General features: G+C 42.9%; 1 protein-coding gene across 1 annotated transcript in view; it reads right to left on the reverse strand.

The window, feature by feature from the left end:
• LOC127529818 (uncharacterized) overlaps positions 1 to 17,182 on the reverse strand; it is a 56,292-nt gene that overhangs the window by 17,461 nt on the left and 21,649 nt on the right. The gene's annotated exons all lie outside the window — the stretch shown is intronic.

Here is a 17,182-nt window from a genome sequence, read left to right on the forward strand (position 1 = left end):
GCTGTACCAGTGCATGCTCCCCAGCCTGGCTTGACTTGACCTGACCGAATAAGGGTAAGAACCATGATGGCCTGTAGAGGGCAGTGTTGAGTGGCATAAAAATGTCGTGATTTCTTCATAGTGAAGACTTCAGAGCTGAATGGTTGGAGGAAAAAGTAGCCCATGGGAAGAAAATGGACGAGATTGGTCATCTAGGACAGCTCAGCCATCGCACGTCATAAAGGAAGCAGCCACCAACCATAATGTGAGGATAGGTGCTCTAGAAATTCAGAGAATAGCCACCCATAATGAGGTTTACAGTTTTAAACGTTTGTTTTTTTTTTCATGACAGGGTCCTAAGGTGACCCTCGTCCCCTTCATTCTCCTTATGAGGCAGACCTGAACAGAATGCCTCAAATCCCCTACTCTTACCACACGGTCAGGTACTACAGTTCAGCATTTCCCCTCTACTTTTACATCTGTGACCCCAAGCAATTACACCGAGTACATGAGCCGGAAGCAGAAAAGTTACACATTTATTCACATATCATCGACGGATATTATAAATAGTAGGCTTTAATCTTCAAATATTATAGCTAGTGCCATAAACAAATGCAATTAGAATGTGGCTTTGCAAACTATACAACCTGATAGTGCCAGATGTGTCGTTTCAGGCGGCACATAAACTTATTGTTACGCTCAATGCTCCTCTTAGCCAGCTCATCGTCCGCATAGGGCCAAGCACACAGGTGGACTTCGAGAGTGAGACTTGGCCTTCTCTTCCATGGCAGAGAGAGTCTGCACTCCTTTGCAAGTCTCCTCTTATTGTCTTAGTCTAGCTTTCTTGATGTACCTCGCAGATAAATTGGAAAACAGCAACTCTCTATTTCATATCAATCCTATTCAACTCAGCCCTCCAAGGACCAATGGGATGAGCCGACTCCCTCCTTCATACCAGTTCTTATTTAGATAGATAGAAGATTGATAGATACTTTATTAATCTCAAGGGGAAATTCACATTAGGGTTAGGGTTAGGGTTATTTCAACACGACACAGTCCTACTCCATCCCCAGTTACATTGCCCTTTCATCTCCTCCTGCCTGTATTCCCCCAGGCTAGCTGACCAGTCAGTTTCTGAGATTTTATAATTTATTGTATTAACCTGCAGTAAATACAACAGTGGGCTGTCAAGTATTCTTTTTTCACAAGTAAATATTTTTTTATAAGAATAGCATTATGTCTTTATCATGACAGGATGGCACAATATCGAAATAGAGAATTAAATGAGAGGTGCCATGACATGAGTGGGAGCCACAGGATGACTCCATTGTAATTGTGTTGTCAGTATGGCACAATCAAGCACGTGCCAAGCATATTCAAGAAACGATAATAATAACACATTTCATTCATATAGTGCCACCTTTATGGGCATCTAAAATGAACGTGCTGTGATAGAAACACAGACCAGACATTGTGAAAAAAGTTTGGGGCAGCCACCCGTATAATATCCCTGGCTGCCAAAGGCTTCTGAAAAGAACAGAGTTGTTCACAAGACGTGTCCAAAACAGAACTGATTCATTGGTGGTAAGATGGCGGCTTTAACCCTTAAACCGCCGCAACCGGCTATAGTCGTTTCCCAGTGCCATTTGCCAGCACGCAGGAGCCGAGTATATTATATTCGGCGATGTACATTCATTGAATGCCTCAGCCGGCTATAGTCGGTTCCCAGTGCAATTTACTGATCAGTCAGTGTCGTATATTCGTTGAGCAGCCAGCTCATGATCACTGGCGCCCCCTGCAGCACTGCAGCCTCACTGTCGCTGGGATTCAGCCGCTGCACTAGACTAGCCTGCCAGCATCAGTGTTTACCTCTGTGGGCTTGCGTGCAGCCAGTCCAAGCGCATTTGGCTCGATGATTTACTGAATTTCATCAATGGCGTCAGTTGCACCTTCTATATATTGTTCCAGTAGTTTTTATTTTTTATTGTTTTTACAGTCCAAAGACATGCAGGTTAGGTGGATTGGCGATTCTAAATTGGCCCTAGTGTGTGTTTGTGTGTGTCCTGTGGTGGGTTGGCACCCTGCCCGGGATTGGTTCCTGCCTTGTGCCCTGTGTTGGCTGGGATTGGCTCCAGCAGACCCCCGTGACCCTGTGTTCGGATTCAGCGGGTTGGAAAATGGATGGATGGATGGATGTTTTTACAGTTCATTGGCAGTGTGTAAAATGATGAGTGTTGCAGTAATTGTGATGCCCTTTGCATGAAAAAAAATGTGTTCCATTAAAATTTCATTTTTTCTTTGTGAATTGTGACGTTTACTTAAAAAGTGCAGCAAAAAAGTATTTTGGAGTCCGGGGGTACATTAACCCCCAAGTATGTGTCAGTTTAAGGGTTAAAAGCCCGTATAGGAAGTGACATCATCAAAGGGGCCTGAACCATAAGTGACGTTGTCTGAACCGGAAGTGATGTCATCAAAGGGGTGGAACCAGAAGTGAGGTCTTCAGAGGCGCCAGAACCTGGCAGGATTTCTCGGGAAAGGTCTGCAGGGAACTGAATAAGACAGTCAGCGCACCCCGCCGCCCCCTGGTCAGATGTGGTATTACCGTTACTTGAGCCCTTTAGCTGCCTCCTACTCGCACATGTGTGGCAGTGCGTATTTCAAATTGAGATTGCATTCTTATTTACTGAGTACACATTGATGGACAAGGCCACGATTGATGTGGGAAACAACTGTCCACCATACTGGGGTATCCAGCTTGAAAGGCAGGTATTGAAAAACAAGGCAACATACAAAGCTCTTATCTGATTTTCTCTGCCTTATGTGTATAGCCTGACATACTTTTGGACAGGGGTGCCCAATACGTCGATCGCGATCGACCGGTAGATCGGAAAGGTAGTGCAGGTAGATCGCGTTGCATTCAAGAAAATTTTTTTTTATATGTTAGTCTATCATATATCCTCCCTATTGCATTTGCCACTTGACTGACATACAGGCCGGCCAGTCTGAGATCTCTTTTCTTCTAACACACTGGTCATCCCGCACGCACGATCAAACGCACGAGCTACTGCAAAACTCTGGCTATCTAAGTGATCAAGTTAGCCTTCCAATTTATATCGACTAAAGAAAGGATTAAAAAAAAAAATTGTTGTTTTAGGGTGGGAGGGTATGGGCTGGATGTGGAATTGGAAGCGGATTTTTTTCTCTCACAATGTCACAATCGAAGTGCGTTTGTCTGATCTGTCAATCTATCATTGCTATTCCAAAGAAGGAAAATGTGGAAAGGTACTTTCGAACTGTTCGTAAAAACTACGAAACTGACTTCCTTCGGAAAAGCGATCTGAGAAAGAGAAAGGAGAGGGAACTAAAATCGCAGTTAATCGGACAGCAAGTCATTTTTCACTCGGTTGAATTCAAAAGCAAAGGCAGACACACCGAAGCATCATTCCGGGTGAGTCACTCGATCATTAAGCATAAGAAGTCCTTCCAAGATGGAGAGATGATAAAAGAGGCCTTCGTTGAGGCAGATGGGTAGGGAGAAATTCCTGCTGAGATTTCGAGACCCCTGGCCGGAGAAAAAGGAGTTTCTCCTTGTCATTAAACATGCGGAATACAAGCAACTTAATAACGATCAATGGCCGCTAGACTTGGCATTTTTTTTTTTGATCTGACCAACATGTTGAATGAGCTTAATTTACAGCTGCAAGGAAAAGAGAACTCCATGGTCAATATGATTAGCTCAGTTAATGCTTTCAAACGAAAAATGTAACATCTGTCCTCAGAGCTGCAGCGCCTTGATTTGGGGAACATCCAAAACCTCGCGTCAGAACTGCAGACGCAATGGAAGGCGTGTGGGCAACTTGACAGAATACGCTACACAGAGCAGATTGAAAACTGTCTGTCAGACTTTGACAGATGGTTTCAAGACTCAGCTTTACTTGAGCCAATCGTTACATTTAAGTGCTATCCATTTAGGGAAGATGTTGAGGGGGATTCACTCGCATCAGAAATTGCAACACTGCTTCACCTAAAACTCCTCTACAGTGGAGGACAAGATTTTGACACCACAGGATGACATTCAGCTGAAGTCTGGGGCTCATGGACAGTTTTGGAACTCACAGAGGAAACGTACCCAAACATGAGGAGAAGCGCTGTTGTCATTATTCAGCTCTACTTATTTATGCGAGTCAGCCTTTTCCCACATGAAGATTATTAAATCTAAATACTGTAGTGACCATAAATGTATTGAATTGTTATTGTGCCATAAAGGTTATTCAGTTATGCAAGGTATGACAACATATACTGTATCATACATACTCAGTATATATATATATCCATCCATCATCCAACCCACTATATCCTAACTACATGGTCACGGGGGTCTTCTGGAGCCAATTTCAGCATATATATATATATATATATATATATATATATATATAGATATAGGGCAGCACAGTGGCGCAGTGGGTAGCGCTGTTGCCTCGCAGTTAGGAGACTTGGGTTCGCTTCCTGGGTCCTCCCTGAGTGGAGTTTGCATGTTCTCCCCGTGTCTGAGTGGGTTTCCTCCCACAGTCCACAGACATGTAGGTTAGGTGGATTGGCGATTCTAAATTGTCCCTAGTGTGTGTGTGTGCCCTGCAGTGGGCTGGCACCCTGCCCAGGGTTTGTTTCCTGCCTTGCGCCCTGTGTTGGCTGGGTTTGGCTCCAGCAGACCCCCATGACCCTGTAGTTAGGATATAGTAGGTTGGATGATGGATGGATGGATATATATATAGCATTTTTAAATGTAGGTAGATCATTTCGACCTGGCCATTTTAAAAGTAGCTTGCAAGCCGAAAAAGTGTGGGAACCCCTGCTTTAGGACAAAGGCACTATAAAAGATTAAGTATAAATGGTATGGTTACCCAAGAGATTGTTGCACCCCCATCATGAATGGCGTACACGGAGTTTAGCTGACATTGTCACAGCTCATTTAGCAACACTGATGTGTCCTGCAAAAAGTGAGTTGCTAAGTGTCTTTCCGCCATCCTTGTACCTACAGTTGGAAAGGTGCTCTATAAAAAGGTGACATTTGCTGTTTTCATTTGTCACTTGCTTCCCGATATTCTCTATCTGAAGGACTACAGGTAAGAGTCACCACACTAGGCCATGCCAATGTGAACAGCAGTATATAACAATCTATATAAAATAACATTTTCATTTGTCACTTGCTTTTTGACATTCCTTACCATAAGGACGACAGGAATGAATCACTACCCTGTGGTCTACAATGTGAAAGGTGCTAAAAAACATACAAAAGATAACATCTGCAAATTACCAAAAGAGTTACTTCTCATCCTTGGGTCAACACCATAAAGGTGCTTTACAAAATAAAAATAACATTTGCACTTTCTGTTCACCCCATGCATGCTAATATTCTTTGCCCGCTATGTGACACTCACCAGAGTGAAAGGTGCTACAGTAAATGAAGATGACATCCGCATTTCTCATTTTCTGATGGCCCCCTAAAATTCTCTGTCCTAGGACTTGCAGGAAACTTCCACCCATTGCATCCAACAGAGTCTGGCTGCAGACCACCAGGGGCAGACCCCTCAGAGTGATGTCATTCAGGGGCTGGAGGTGGGAGGTGATGTAGATTTGGGAGGTCTGCCATTTGTCTGATGTGGAAGTGCTGGAGCAGCCACCGAGGAGTCTGTTGCTGGGTGGGGTGGGGGTCTGCAGCCAGACCTTTCTCATTTTATCAGAGCCTGCTGTCAGACATGTTGCACCTTGGGGACAGTTGAAAGGCTCTGGTGGTGGCAATTCCTTCCCAATCCACCAGGTGGCACTGCATTCTAATGCCTCTTCTCTTCCTCCCTCTGCAGACCTATTGATTGATAACCTCACCACCTCAGTCTGCCACTTTCTGCCTGGTCTACACTGAAAGTGTTGCCATCTTGGATAGTCTAATCTGGGATCCTTAGAGACATTGTGTTTTGCTAAAAAGTTTAATTATATTTTGCCTTTACAATACACGGGTCGTGATGTTGCCCCAAATCTTTATCTTGTCCTCTTTTACAGTGCATATAAAAGGCACTATACAGTCACTACCCTGGGACCTACAGTGTGAAGGGACGTCTCATCTGAAAGATGGCACCATTTTTACAGCCCTCTTCACCGGGGTCTGCATACAGACCACAGGATAAGTGCCCTCTGCTGGCTTCACCAACACCCCTTCCAGCAGCCACCCAAGCTTCTCCTAGATGGTTTCCCATCCAAGTACTGGCCGGGCTCATACATGCTTAGCGTCTGGTCGATGACACTGTTCTGAAGTGCAGGTGGAATGCCTGCATCAGAAAAGACAAAGGAAGAAGACTCTCATCATATAGTGATTTAGAGTATGAAAGGCACTATATGCAATACACCAACCACTCACTTAATAAAGGAAACAGATACTCATAATAACAAGGAGATAAATATGGAAGACTTTAAGCAAAAAACAATCCCACTTAATCTTTTCATTTGTTTCTTCATCGTCTTAGCCCTTCATATGGCGAGCGGCCCATCAATGGCTCTCATTTTTGGTAAAATGAACTCAAATCAATTATAAATTGCTGTGAAGAACCAGGATGAGCAGGCTTCACACATAACGTCACGTCAAGAGCCACATCCATAATTAATCCGACTTTCACAAGGAGCACAGAATTTTCCGGTGGAACACTCAGGATCTCGACACAAATGGCAAATGTGACTTCAGCCGAAACAAAATAGCCTCTCTGAGAAAAGACACAAAGCCTCAGTCAGCCATAGATGAGATCAGATACCAGATCCTGGCTAGGCCCCTAACTAGGGGCATTAATACCACAGATTCCCTGGATGCCACCGGCCTCCGTGCAGGTCTGGGCGAAGCCCCTTTTGCCGCTGCTGTCCAGTGGGAGCCACATTCCTGTGAGCTGTTGCTCGATTCTCATGAAGGACATGTCTGTAAGCCCTGAACGTTGCTGCTGGATTTACTGCACCAGACAGGGGAAATTGAATAGTGGGCACCGAATTCCTTCAATGAATTTTTTTTTTCGATGGCAGTGTGCCCAGTGTGAAACTATCCAGGCTTAAGAGATGGAGCAAGCGGTCAGTCTTTATTTATTTATTTTTTTACAGAACCATTAACTTGTGTCCCAGAGGGTTCCAAGAGGGCAAAGCTTGTAGAGACTTACCCAAGAAGACTCAAAGCTGGAATTGCTGCCAAGGGGGCTTCTGCAAAGTACCAAATTAAGGGTTATGAACACTTTTATGAATGACAGATTTCAGCTTTCTGAAAACGTGTCTACACTCGGTCATTATGGATTATTGAGTGCAAACTGATGGGCACAAATGGCAAGTTTATCTGTTTTAGTTTACATCTACAATACAACAAAGCGTGGAGAGCATGAAGGGGTCCGATTTTTGTTCTCAAATCACTATGAATGGAAAAACCTGATTCTGAAGACCAAATGTCCCCACTTTGTCAGACACATATTAAACACACTGTGATTCAAAACGCAGGATAATCATTTAATGTGGCATCCCACTGCCCAGCCACTAACCCAGGAGGCCACTAAGTGTAAAAACCATGACCTTCATGAGCGGCACACTCTCTTTGACGTGGAACTCCTAATGGAATGCATTTTGGATGCCTGCGGAGATCGTCATGGCCAACCAGAAAAGACATGCCACACTGGAAACACATCACTGAGCCCAATACCACAGGCCATGCCCGCCTTGGCACACCACACACCTCCAGTCTGGTCTTCACAATGTGAGGAGGAGGATTTGTGGATGTGTTCAGGCACTCAGTGGCCGCAGATGAACACCAGCATCTTACGCCCACAGACAGAGAGTGAGGCAGCTGGGGTTTGTACGGTAAAAACAAGTGGCACCTGCCCCTTCACGAGCAAACGTCGAGAGAAGCACACCTGCTGGCAGGGGCCACCCCACCGACTTGTTTGGGTGTCAGTTCAATGGCTCTCCCTTTTCTCTCACTGTGTTTTTCTGTTTACTCCGCTCTCCCTTTTCTCTCTTTCACTGTGTTTTTCTGTTTATTCAAGCTCTCCATTGTCTTTGTGTTTATTCTTTCCATTTTCGAGAGTGGTTAGTAAGCAGAGCCGGCAGAAGCTGCTGCAGATTTAAGTTGTCCAGTTACTTCTCTTTAATGTTTCCCGTCTTTAAAGTTGCTACGTGTTTTTGAGGAAAACCTGAGACTGGCCGTAAAGCCCTCATTGGCGAGACTGTCTCCTTCTTCAAAGGACATTTTCCGCATTTCATTGGTGGCAGGGGGTAGAAGTGGCCCCTTAAACCTATGAATAGAAATGGGACGATGATAGGAGGCAGGTGTACAATTTAAATGCTCATTCAAATCTGAGTGCTTTGCATTTAGTTCACAAGAGCGTTTTCAAGAAGTGACTTATCCACCTTAATAAAAGGAGTCTGTGTCTTCTGTATCTGTGTGTCTATCCGGTTGCTACGTCTTTGTCATTCCAACAGATGGCACCTCGTTAATGACTGAGATTGCTCTTTTAAGTTTAAAGCTTACAAAAATATTTTGGACAGGATGACAGGCAGTATTTGTTTAATTCAAATCAAAATAGTGTTGTATTGAAGAATATTTCAGAAATACAGAAAAAATATGCAAATAAATATATTGAGAAATGTGACAATAAATAAATAAAAACACAATGATATGGTGAACATCCACCTTAATAAAAGGATAAGTGTCTTTGTGTTTGTCTTTCTGGTTGCTATGCCTTTGTCATTCCAACAGATGGCGCATCACAAACATTAACACGACTTTTACAAATCCCATAACAAATGGCATGTAACATAGACATATGCATTGCATTTGTCATTCCAACAGATGGCGCATCACGCACATTATCACTGCTTTTATGAATTCCATACCAAATGGCTTAAAACAGCAGCTTATGCATTAAATTTGTCATTCCAACAGATGGCACATCACAAACATTATCACTGCTTTTACAGATCCCATACCAAATGGAATATAATAGAAACACATGAATTACATTCATCATTCCAGCAGATGGTGCATTACCAGAATTATCACTGCTTTTATGAATCCCATACCAAATGGCAAATAATAGAGTCTTGTGCATTGCATTTGTCATTCCAACAGATGACGCATTACAAACATTATCACTGCTTTTAAAGAATCCACACCAAATGGCACATAACGGAAACATGTGTATTGCATTTGTCATTCCAAAACATAACAAGTTACAAACATTAACGCTACTTTAATAGATCCCATACTAAATGGCATATAACAGAGACATATGTATTGCATTTTTCAGTCTAACAAATGGTGCATTACCGGCATTATCACTGCTTTTAATAAATCCCATACCAAATTTTATATAGGACAGAGATATACATTTATTACTACAAATGTTTGTGATTTGTCATCTGTTGGAATTACAAATGCAATGCATTTTATTACTACATGCATTACAAAATACATTCCAATAGATGGTGCATTACAAACTTCATTTCATATAGTGCCATTAACAACAAGAACCATCTTGGCGCTCTTTATGGTGCAAACACGACTGCAGTACATCTATTTAAAGCAAAGGTGGCCAGAATAGTTCTTCAGGGGGATACCAGTATTGGTTTGCAGACAGCAATCCAAATGAAGGTTCTAGAAAGAACCTTTATTGACTTATTTAGATCCATAACCTGGTCCATAAATGGATGTTAACAGATTTGTGAAATCCCAATGGGTTCCTGGTTTTAAAAGGACATTTGCTGCATATACGGTAATAACCCGGGCTCATTTCAGGTTTGCTTACTCTGTCGTATCCTGCCAGGCAGCCCACCAGACATTAAAAATTGCTGTTCTGTCCGCACATTAGGAACCTTTCTAGAGCCCAAAGACCCAATTTCATGTTCAAAGATCCCTAAACGGAACAAAATGTATCTTTGTCAAGCAATGAGGAGCCACACAGCCCAGTAAAGTGCCATTCCAGATTTGTTATTTTTAAGAGTGTGGCTTACCACCTGCACTCGGGTCGTTGCACTAACACACACAAAACACAAAACGTGCAGACCTAAAGGAGCCCACTTATAAAATCCAACATTACTTAAAAGGTAGCAGAAGCATCCAAAAAAAGGATAGAAATACAGTTTATAAATGATGGGTAGAGCTTATTAAGCAGATCTCTCAAATCATAATTCTTTGTCTTCGTCCATCTTTCTTTTTTCCCTTCTATTCTCTTTAATCCTGTCTTTATTTTTCTATCCCCTATCATTGCCATCCTTTCAGTTTCTTTCTCTTTGATTCCCAGTTCTCGTTAGTAGAATCCTTCTCTCCCTCTGTCTCTTGTTTGTCTGTTGCTCTCCTCTCACTTCTGTTCCTCTTTCTTTTTATTCCTTTTCTTGTTTCTTCCTCAGTTGTTCTCTTTTATTTGTAGCTCTTTTCTTTTTTCTTCTTCCTTTAAGACAGAACAGACCCGACACCCCACCCAGTCCTCCATTTGAATCGACTTTGTCAGCTTTCTTTAGGGTCCTGAGGAGTTCAGCCAATCAGAGAGCTCTGCACAGGAAACCACCAAGTCACCCTGCTGTGAGAAGTGGAGCTCAGGCGGTCGACACGCAGAAAGCCACAGGATCGCTCTGAGGGACTCGCTTCCGTGGCCTCGTGTGACCTCCGGACTCATTTTTAAGTGAGAGGCGACTCCACTCAGGTCCACACGTACACCAAATTGCTCCTTCAGAGCAATACCATTGGGGAGCCATTTTTGGGTCCACCCACAGTGCCGTCTTAACGTATGGGCACAATGGGCACTGGCTGGGGGTCCCAAGAGCATAGTGGCCCACGATGTTTCTGATGTTTCTGTTTTGCTTATCAAAACAGGGGTCCCAGCGCACTACTTTGTCCAGGGATCTATGATGCTGTTAAGATGGCCCAGTACATGAACATTTCAGATAAAAAGCTTTGTTCATGAACAGTAGGTCGATAACAGGGTCTTATAAATAACCACAAATACGTGACGACAGATTTGTGAAATCCCAAGGGCTTCCTGGTTTTTTTTTTCTGTATAGCGCTCTTCACTGAGTGCAGGCACAGAGAACTGTGAACTATTCTCAGTTAAAATACAAGTACAGATAACACTAATTACTAAATACAGAAGTGGTACAAATATAATTGCAGATGGAAAGGAAACCGCTATAATAACAGGTACACCCCCCCAACTCCCGCCCCTCTCCCCCAAAAAATTATCAGAGGGCAGAGCTCCCTGATTCTCATTCGCTCACAAGAGGCGATTTATGCTTATTACTGCGCCATGGAGCGTCTGCTCAATTTGTTTGCCAAGCGATTGAAAGGGGCGCCCCAACACTTCCTTCCACCCGTTCGCACTGCGCGTTAATTAATTGATGAACTATGGCCAGTTTGTAGCAGCGCTACTTAAAATTGACTACTACTCCTAGCAGCCCCGACAGAATTATGTAATCGGGCAGATGCAGAGGGAGCAGGGGTTGCTGGGAAGCAGGTCAATCAAGCGGGATCTTTAAAAAAGAGCCAAAATGACGCAGAGAGGATCGTGATCAATGGTTTGCATTTTGTCTCTACGCATAAATTCAACCACTGTGAATTACAGTTTCTGTCTTTGTGTACTGTGTGTGCTGTCCAGCGCCTGCTTGTCTGTGTGATTTTGTCTTGGTTGGATTCGTCTTTGAATCATGTGAAATCATGCATGCTACCATGAGAACCTGGTAGGACAAAACTTCACATTTCCTTCAGAGTGCTGTTCACAAGGGGGTTTCATTCCACTTTCCATTGTCACCTGCTTCTGCAGTAGTGGACTGTGTTGGACGTTATTAGTGTTAATTGTTTACCGTGCAGTATATGTAAATAATCAACTGGGGAGGGCTGTTGTGTATGCGTTTTGTGTAATATTTTTTTTTTATCATTCATTCATCGTTTTGTTCATTATTTGATTAATATTTACTCTATCATTGATTGAGTTGCTTATCAGTGTCTCTGGGTGTGTTCCCAGGGTCACCGCAATAAATTAAACAAATCGTCATCTTCAGATGGTGTCAATCGTAGTGTCTCTGTGACCGCTACAAGTTGACAATGGAGAAGATTAAAATCATATAAGAAAAAGTCAAAAACAAAGTTGCAGCTCAGGAGACATCTCGGCCAAGTAGGCCGCCTACTCGCTCCTGGGTTTTCTAAAGTATCTATCTATCTATCTATCTATCTATCTATCTATCTATCTATCTATCTATCTATCTATCTATCTATCTATCTATCTATCTATCTATCTATCTATCTATCTATCTATCTATAGAGGAGTCCATGCTGGCCACCCAATCAGACGAGAGAATCTTTACATCCCTCCTCCGTTATCTGAGATGACTTTTCCGTACGCCCGGCACAACAGCAGTGGTGCCAAGTGCCACATCCAGGTTTGAAAAGGACTCTCGCTGCATATACTCGCACGGGTGAAACACCGAGTTATACCTCAGCGTCGGGCCTACATGCCATGGAGATGTGTGTCGGCTATGCCGTCGAAAGCAGTTTATACTTTACGTGCCTGAACGCTGGTCGGCGGTATTTGTGGCACGCAAGAACAGCGAATGACCCATCCATTAAGATGCAGGCAGTTTTTGCCCTCCAGGATTGCTGCTTTTCTTCCGTGGGCGAATGTGTTTGTTCCACTTTTTCATATAATCGCTGACTTCCAAAGCGGGAGACGAATGGAAAACATGTTTGAGGAAATATGTAGTTCCAAAACTGGCCAATCAGAGTTGGAGGGTTGGCATCGACACGACACGACACGTAGTCACATTTTCGAGGAGGCGCGTGTAAAGCACTTTGAGCTACTTTTTGTATGAAAATGTGCTATATAAATAAATGTTGTTGTTGTTGTTGTCACACTATGCTGTTGATACGTTGTAGGCGACGCGGATTACAGTGTAGGCTCGATGCAGAAGTATAAATCGGCCCTAAGCTGATCCTGACCTGCTGTATCTTACTACGTCCTCTACTAGATTTTGCAGATTTCTGTTTCGTCAATCAGCTTCAAAGCTCAACTAACCAATCCCATATGCAAAGACCCCTTCCCGGAATGAAATAGTTCTTGGTCATTAATGGTTCCACCACGCAGGCCATGTTCATGTTAATGGTTCCTTTCCTGGTGCCCCAGCAACACCTGCCACTAAGTCAGGGCGACTTTCATTTTTACCGCCACCGTCTTGCTTTAATTCCTACGTGTTTTATTAGACGACTTTATTTTGTGTATTTCCTAAGTGAAAAGCCACATCCCCTCGACCAACCCCCCCACCCTACACCAACCAACATATGGCAATGCACAACTCTGCAATTTCCTTTCTTCTCAGAAATGGACCGTCGCCCACAAACCCCTCCAATAATTTCAGTCAGAATCAAACCCCACCGAGAAAAACCACAAGACCAAAAAAAAAAGTTTAGCTTTAATGTCGAGTTTGTTTCACGTCGGGTCGGGGCTATGCCCAGCTCCCACTTCTTTTGGTTGTACAGTTTCCTCTGTAAAGGGCAAGTACGATTCGCAGAACCAGCTGGTGCCCCCAACTGTATAACCTGCGGAAGAGGTAGGGGGCAGCCAGTTTACTCTGCCGTCAAGACTTACAATTCAGTTTTCTTCTTGCTTCATTTCCTTTCTTTTTTCTCTCTGACTCTCTATCATTAAAACCTTTTTTTTCTCGTTTTGTCCTGCACGCTAACAGTTTAACTGTTAATCACGCAGCTATGGGATGAACCTTTCCGGAAACTTCCAGGGAGTGTCTGTGAAACGTGAATTCGGCAATCAGGCAGGCCTGCTGAGTTCCCAATTCCTCTAAAGTCAGACAGTGAAACAAAACCCAACAGCTCAAATGACGTCTGAGGAGCGTAGACAAAACCTTGAGGCCGCAGAGTGAGCTGGGAGTGACACGGGCCGCAGAAATCAGAAAAAACACGCATGGGTGTGAGGGAGCCGAGTGAATCAGCGCACTGCTTCCAAATGCTGCGGCCTCCTCGACCTTTTCATGCCATTTGTTACTTCTGTTCTACATGGCGTTTGACATTTCTAGTGTGGCAGGAATTAGCAATGTGGCTTTTTTGGTTCTTCTGATCTTTACCTTTACACAATTTCTGGAAAGGGCAAAATGAAAGCATTCGAGTTTAGGCACGCTCTTTTCAGGTATCGACGTGGATGCCTCTCGTGGTCATCGTGATAGTCAACATGCTGGTATAGGGAAGTGTGGATAATGGGAAAATCAGGACCACCTGAACGTGTCCTGCAGCCCACAGTGCAACACTTGACTGGCATGAGTTTGGCTTTCAGGATTTCCGATTGATGAAGCCAAGTATGTGTCACGGCTGCAAAGCTCTGGTTGTTAATTCTCGATCTACAAGGCTTATGAATGTTTAATCACCCCAGAGGAAAAACTGAAATGTAGAAACTGTAAACATTTTCAGATCAATGTCAGAGATAAGCCAAAGAGACAATCAATACTGTAGATCTGGACCTGATGATGAGGATGTGGACCTGAGATGGACATGCTGCTCAGCACTCCTCGTGTAATCCACACAGCACAGTATTAATATTGTTATGGGAACATGTGTAGCCTCTTCATCTCGTTCATTCATCTTGGATGAAGATGTTAGCCAACTGTAATAATTGTTCTGCAATAATAGATATATATACATGCAGGTAGCTCAACTCACAAATGTGATACCATTCCAGGACTAGAGGCGGCGCTATGACATCACAACACCCTATAAATTGCTCACACATGCCTAAAACTTTCTGGAGAAGCCTTTTGTAAAGAGTGGCACTTTTGCAAACACACCCCTTAGAGGGCACTTTGGATGGCTACTAAAATCCATTGGCCCTGATGTGTACACACTGGCGAGTCTCAGTGAGTTGGCTCATGGAGAAGGAGGAAAGAGTGACATATGGGTTGCCTCGGATCCCAGATGAGCACAGAGCCAGATTAGGGTTAGGGTTATGAATGGGCAGAGGATCGAAGCAGGTGGGAAACAGATGGACCCCCAGAACACCTGAACAGCATGACGGATGTAGCAGTTGAAGAAGCCAACAGCCCTCTTTAGGCCTACACACCAGGCATATCTCATGCATCCAAGGGTTGTTCTTTGACTCATCAGCAACTTTAAAACTTACAAACATTCTAACCAATCAGTCCGTTTATAGTGCCAACTATAATAGCGAGGAGAATGTAAATAGTAAGGTGGAAAGATTTAATACTAAAGTGAGGGCTGCTGTTGACTTAGTTGCACCTGAAAAGACAGTTAAAAAATCTTCTAGCATTGTTATACCTTGGAAGACCCAAAGAGTGTCTGATTTAAAGAGAAGATGCCGTAGAGCTGAGCGTAAATGGAGGAAGACTAAACTAACTATTGACTATGAGATATTAAAAGTTAAAATAACAGAATACAATAACACAGTCCGTCTTGAGAGGCGCTGCTATTTCTCTAAGATTATAAATAACAATGCTAGTAATCCCAGAGTCTTATTTTCGACAATTGATCATCTGTTAAACCCAGGTAACTCAAAGGAATGCCTCCTAAGTACTTCCAGTAAAACCTGTGAGGCTATCGCTGTATTTTTCAATCAAAAAATTAATGATATTAGAAATAACATAGTATATCTCCCCAACACTAAGGATCCCCCGAAACCCCAGTACTCCATAATAAATAAATTAGAGTCTTTCACTAGGATAGATTTACCTGATTTACATAAAATAATTTCTCAAATGAAACCATCCACCTGTGCCCTTGACCCAATACCAACAAATTTTTTCAAAGAAGTATCGGGTGTGCTTATTGATAATGTTCTTGACATAGTAAATTCGTCATTAGATACGGGGGTCTTCCCAGACTGTCTTAAGACTGCGGTAGTTAAACCCCTACTTAAGAAAAATAATCTCGACCCCTCTTCTCTTGAAAATTATAGACCCATCTCTAACCTGCCTTTCTTAAGTAAAATTCTAGAGAAGGCAGTCATTATGCAGTTAAATGAGCACCTCAATAAACATGCTATTCTTGATAAATTTCAGTCAGGTTTTAGAACAAATCACAGCACAGAAACTGCACTCGTTAAAGTAGTAAATGACTTGCGGGTAAATGCAGACAGAGGCCATTTATCTGTTCTCATCCTCTTAGATTTGAGTGCCGCATTTGACACTATTGATCATAATATTCTTAAGAATCGCCTTAGTCAATGGGTGGGCCTCTCTGGCAGTGTCTTAAACTGGTTTGAATCCTACCTGGCAGGGAGAAAATTCTTTGTTAGTTGTGGTAATTATAACTCAAAGACACATGATATTCTATATGGTGTTCCACAAGGCTCTATCCTGGGTCCGCTGCTCTTCTCAATCTACATGCTTCCATTAGGTCAGATTATCTCGGGACATAACGTGAGCTACCACAGCTATGCTGATGACACACAGCTGTATTTATCAATAGCACCTGATGACCCCAAATCTCTTGATTCGCTAACACAATGTCTAACTTGTATCTCAGAATGGATGAATAGTAACTTTCTCAAATTAAATAAAGAAAAAACCGAAATCTTAGTGATTGGCAATAATGGATACAATGAGGCTATTAGAAATAAACTGGATGCATTAGGATTAAAAGTCAAATCGGAGGTAAAAAGCTTAGGGGTAACCGTTGATTGTAATCTGAATTTTAAATCGCATATTAATAAAATCACTAGGACAGCATTTTTTCACCTAAGGAACATAGCAAAAGTTAGACCTCTTATATCATCGAAAGATGCAGAGAAATTAGTTCATGCGTTTGTCTTTAGTCGGCTAGATTACTGTAACGCACTCCTCTCAGGACTACCCAAAAAAGACATCAATCGTTTGCAGTTAGTGCAGAATGCAGCTGCTAGAATCCTTACCAGGAACAGAAAATCCGAACACATTTCTCCAGTTTTGATGTCACTACACTGGTTACCTGTGTCATTCAGAATTGACTTTAAAATTCTGCTTATGGTTTATAAAGCTTTAAATAATCTCGCCCCGTCTTATATATCGGAATGTCTGACACCTTATATTCCAAATCGCAACCTCAGATCCTCAACTGAGTGTCTCCTTAGAATTCCAAGAGCAAAACTTAAAAGAGGTGGTGAGGCGGCCTTCTGCTGTTATGCACCTAAAATCTGGAATAGCCTGC

Source organism: Erpetoichthys calabaricus, chromosome 12 (assembly GCF_900747795.2).
Source record: "Erpetoichthys calabaricus chromosome 12, fErpCal1.3, whole genome shotgun sequence".
NCBI classification, from domain to species: domain Eukaryota; kingdom Metazoa; phylum Chordata; class Cladistia; order Polypteriformes; family Polypteridae; genus Erpetoichthys; species Erpetoichthys calabaricus.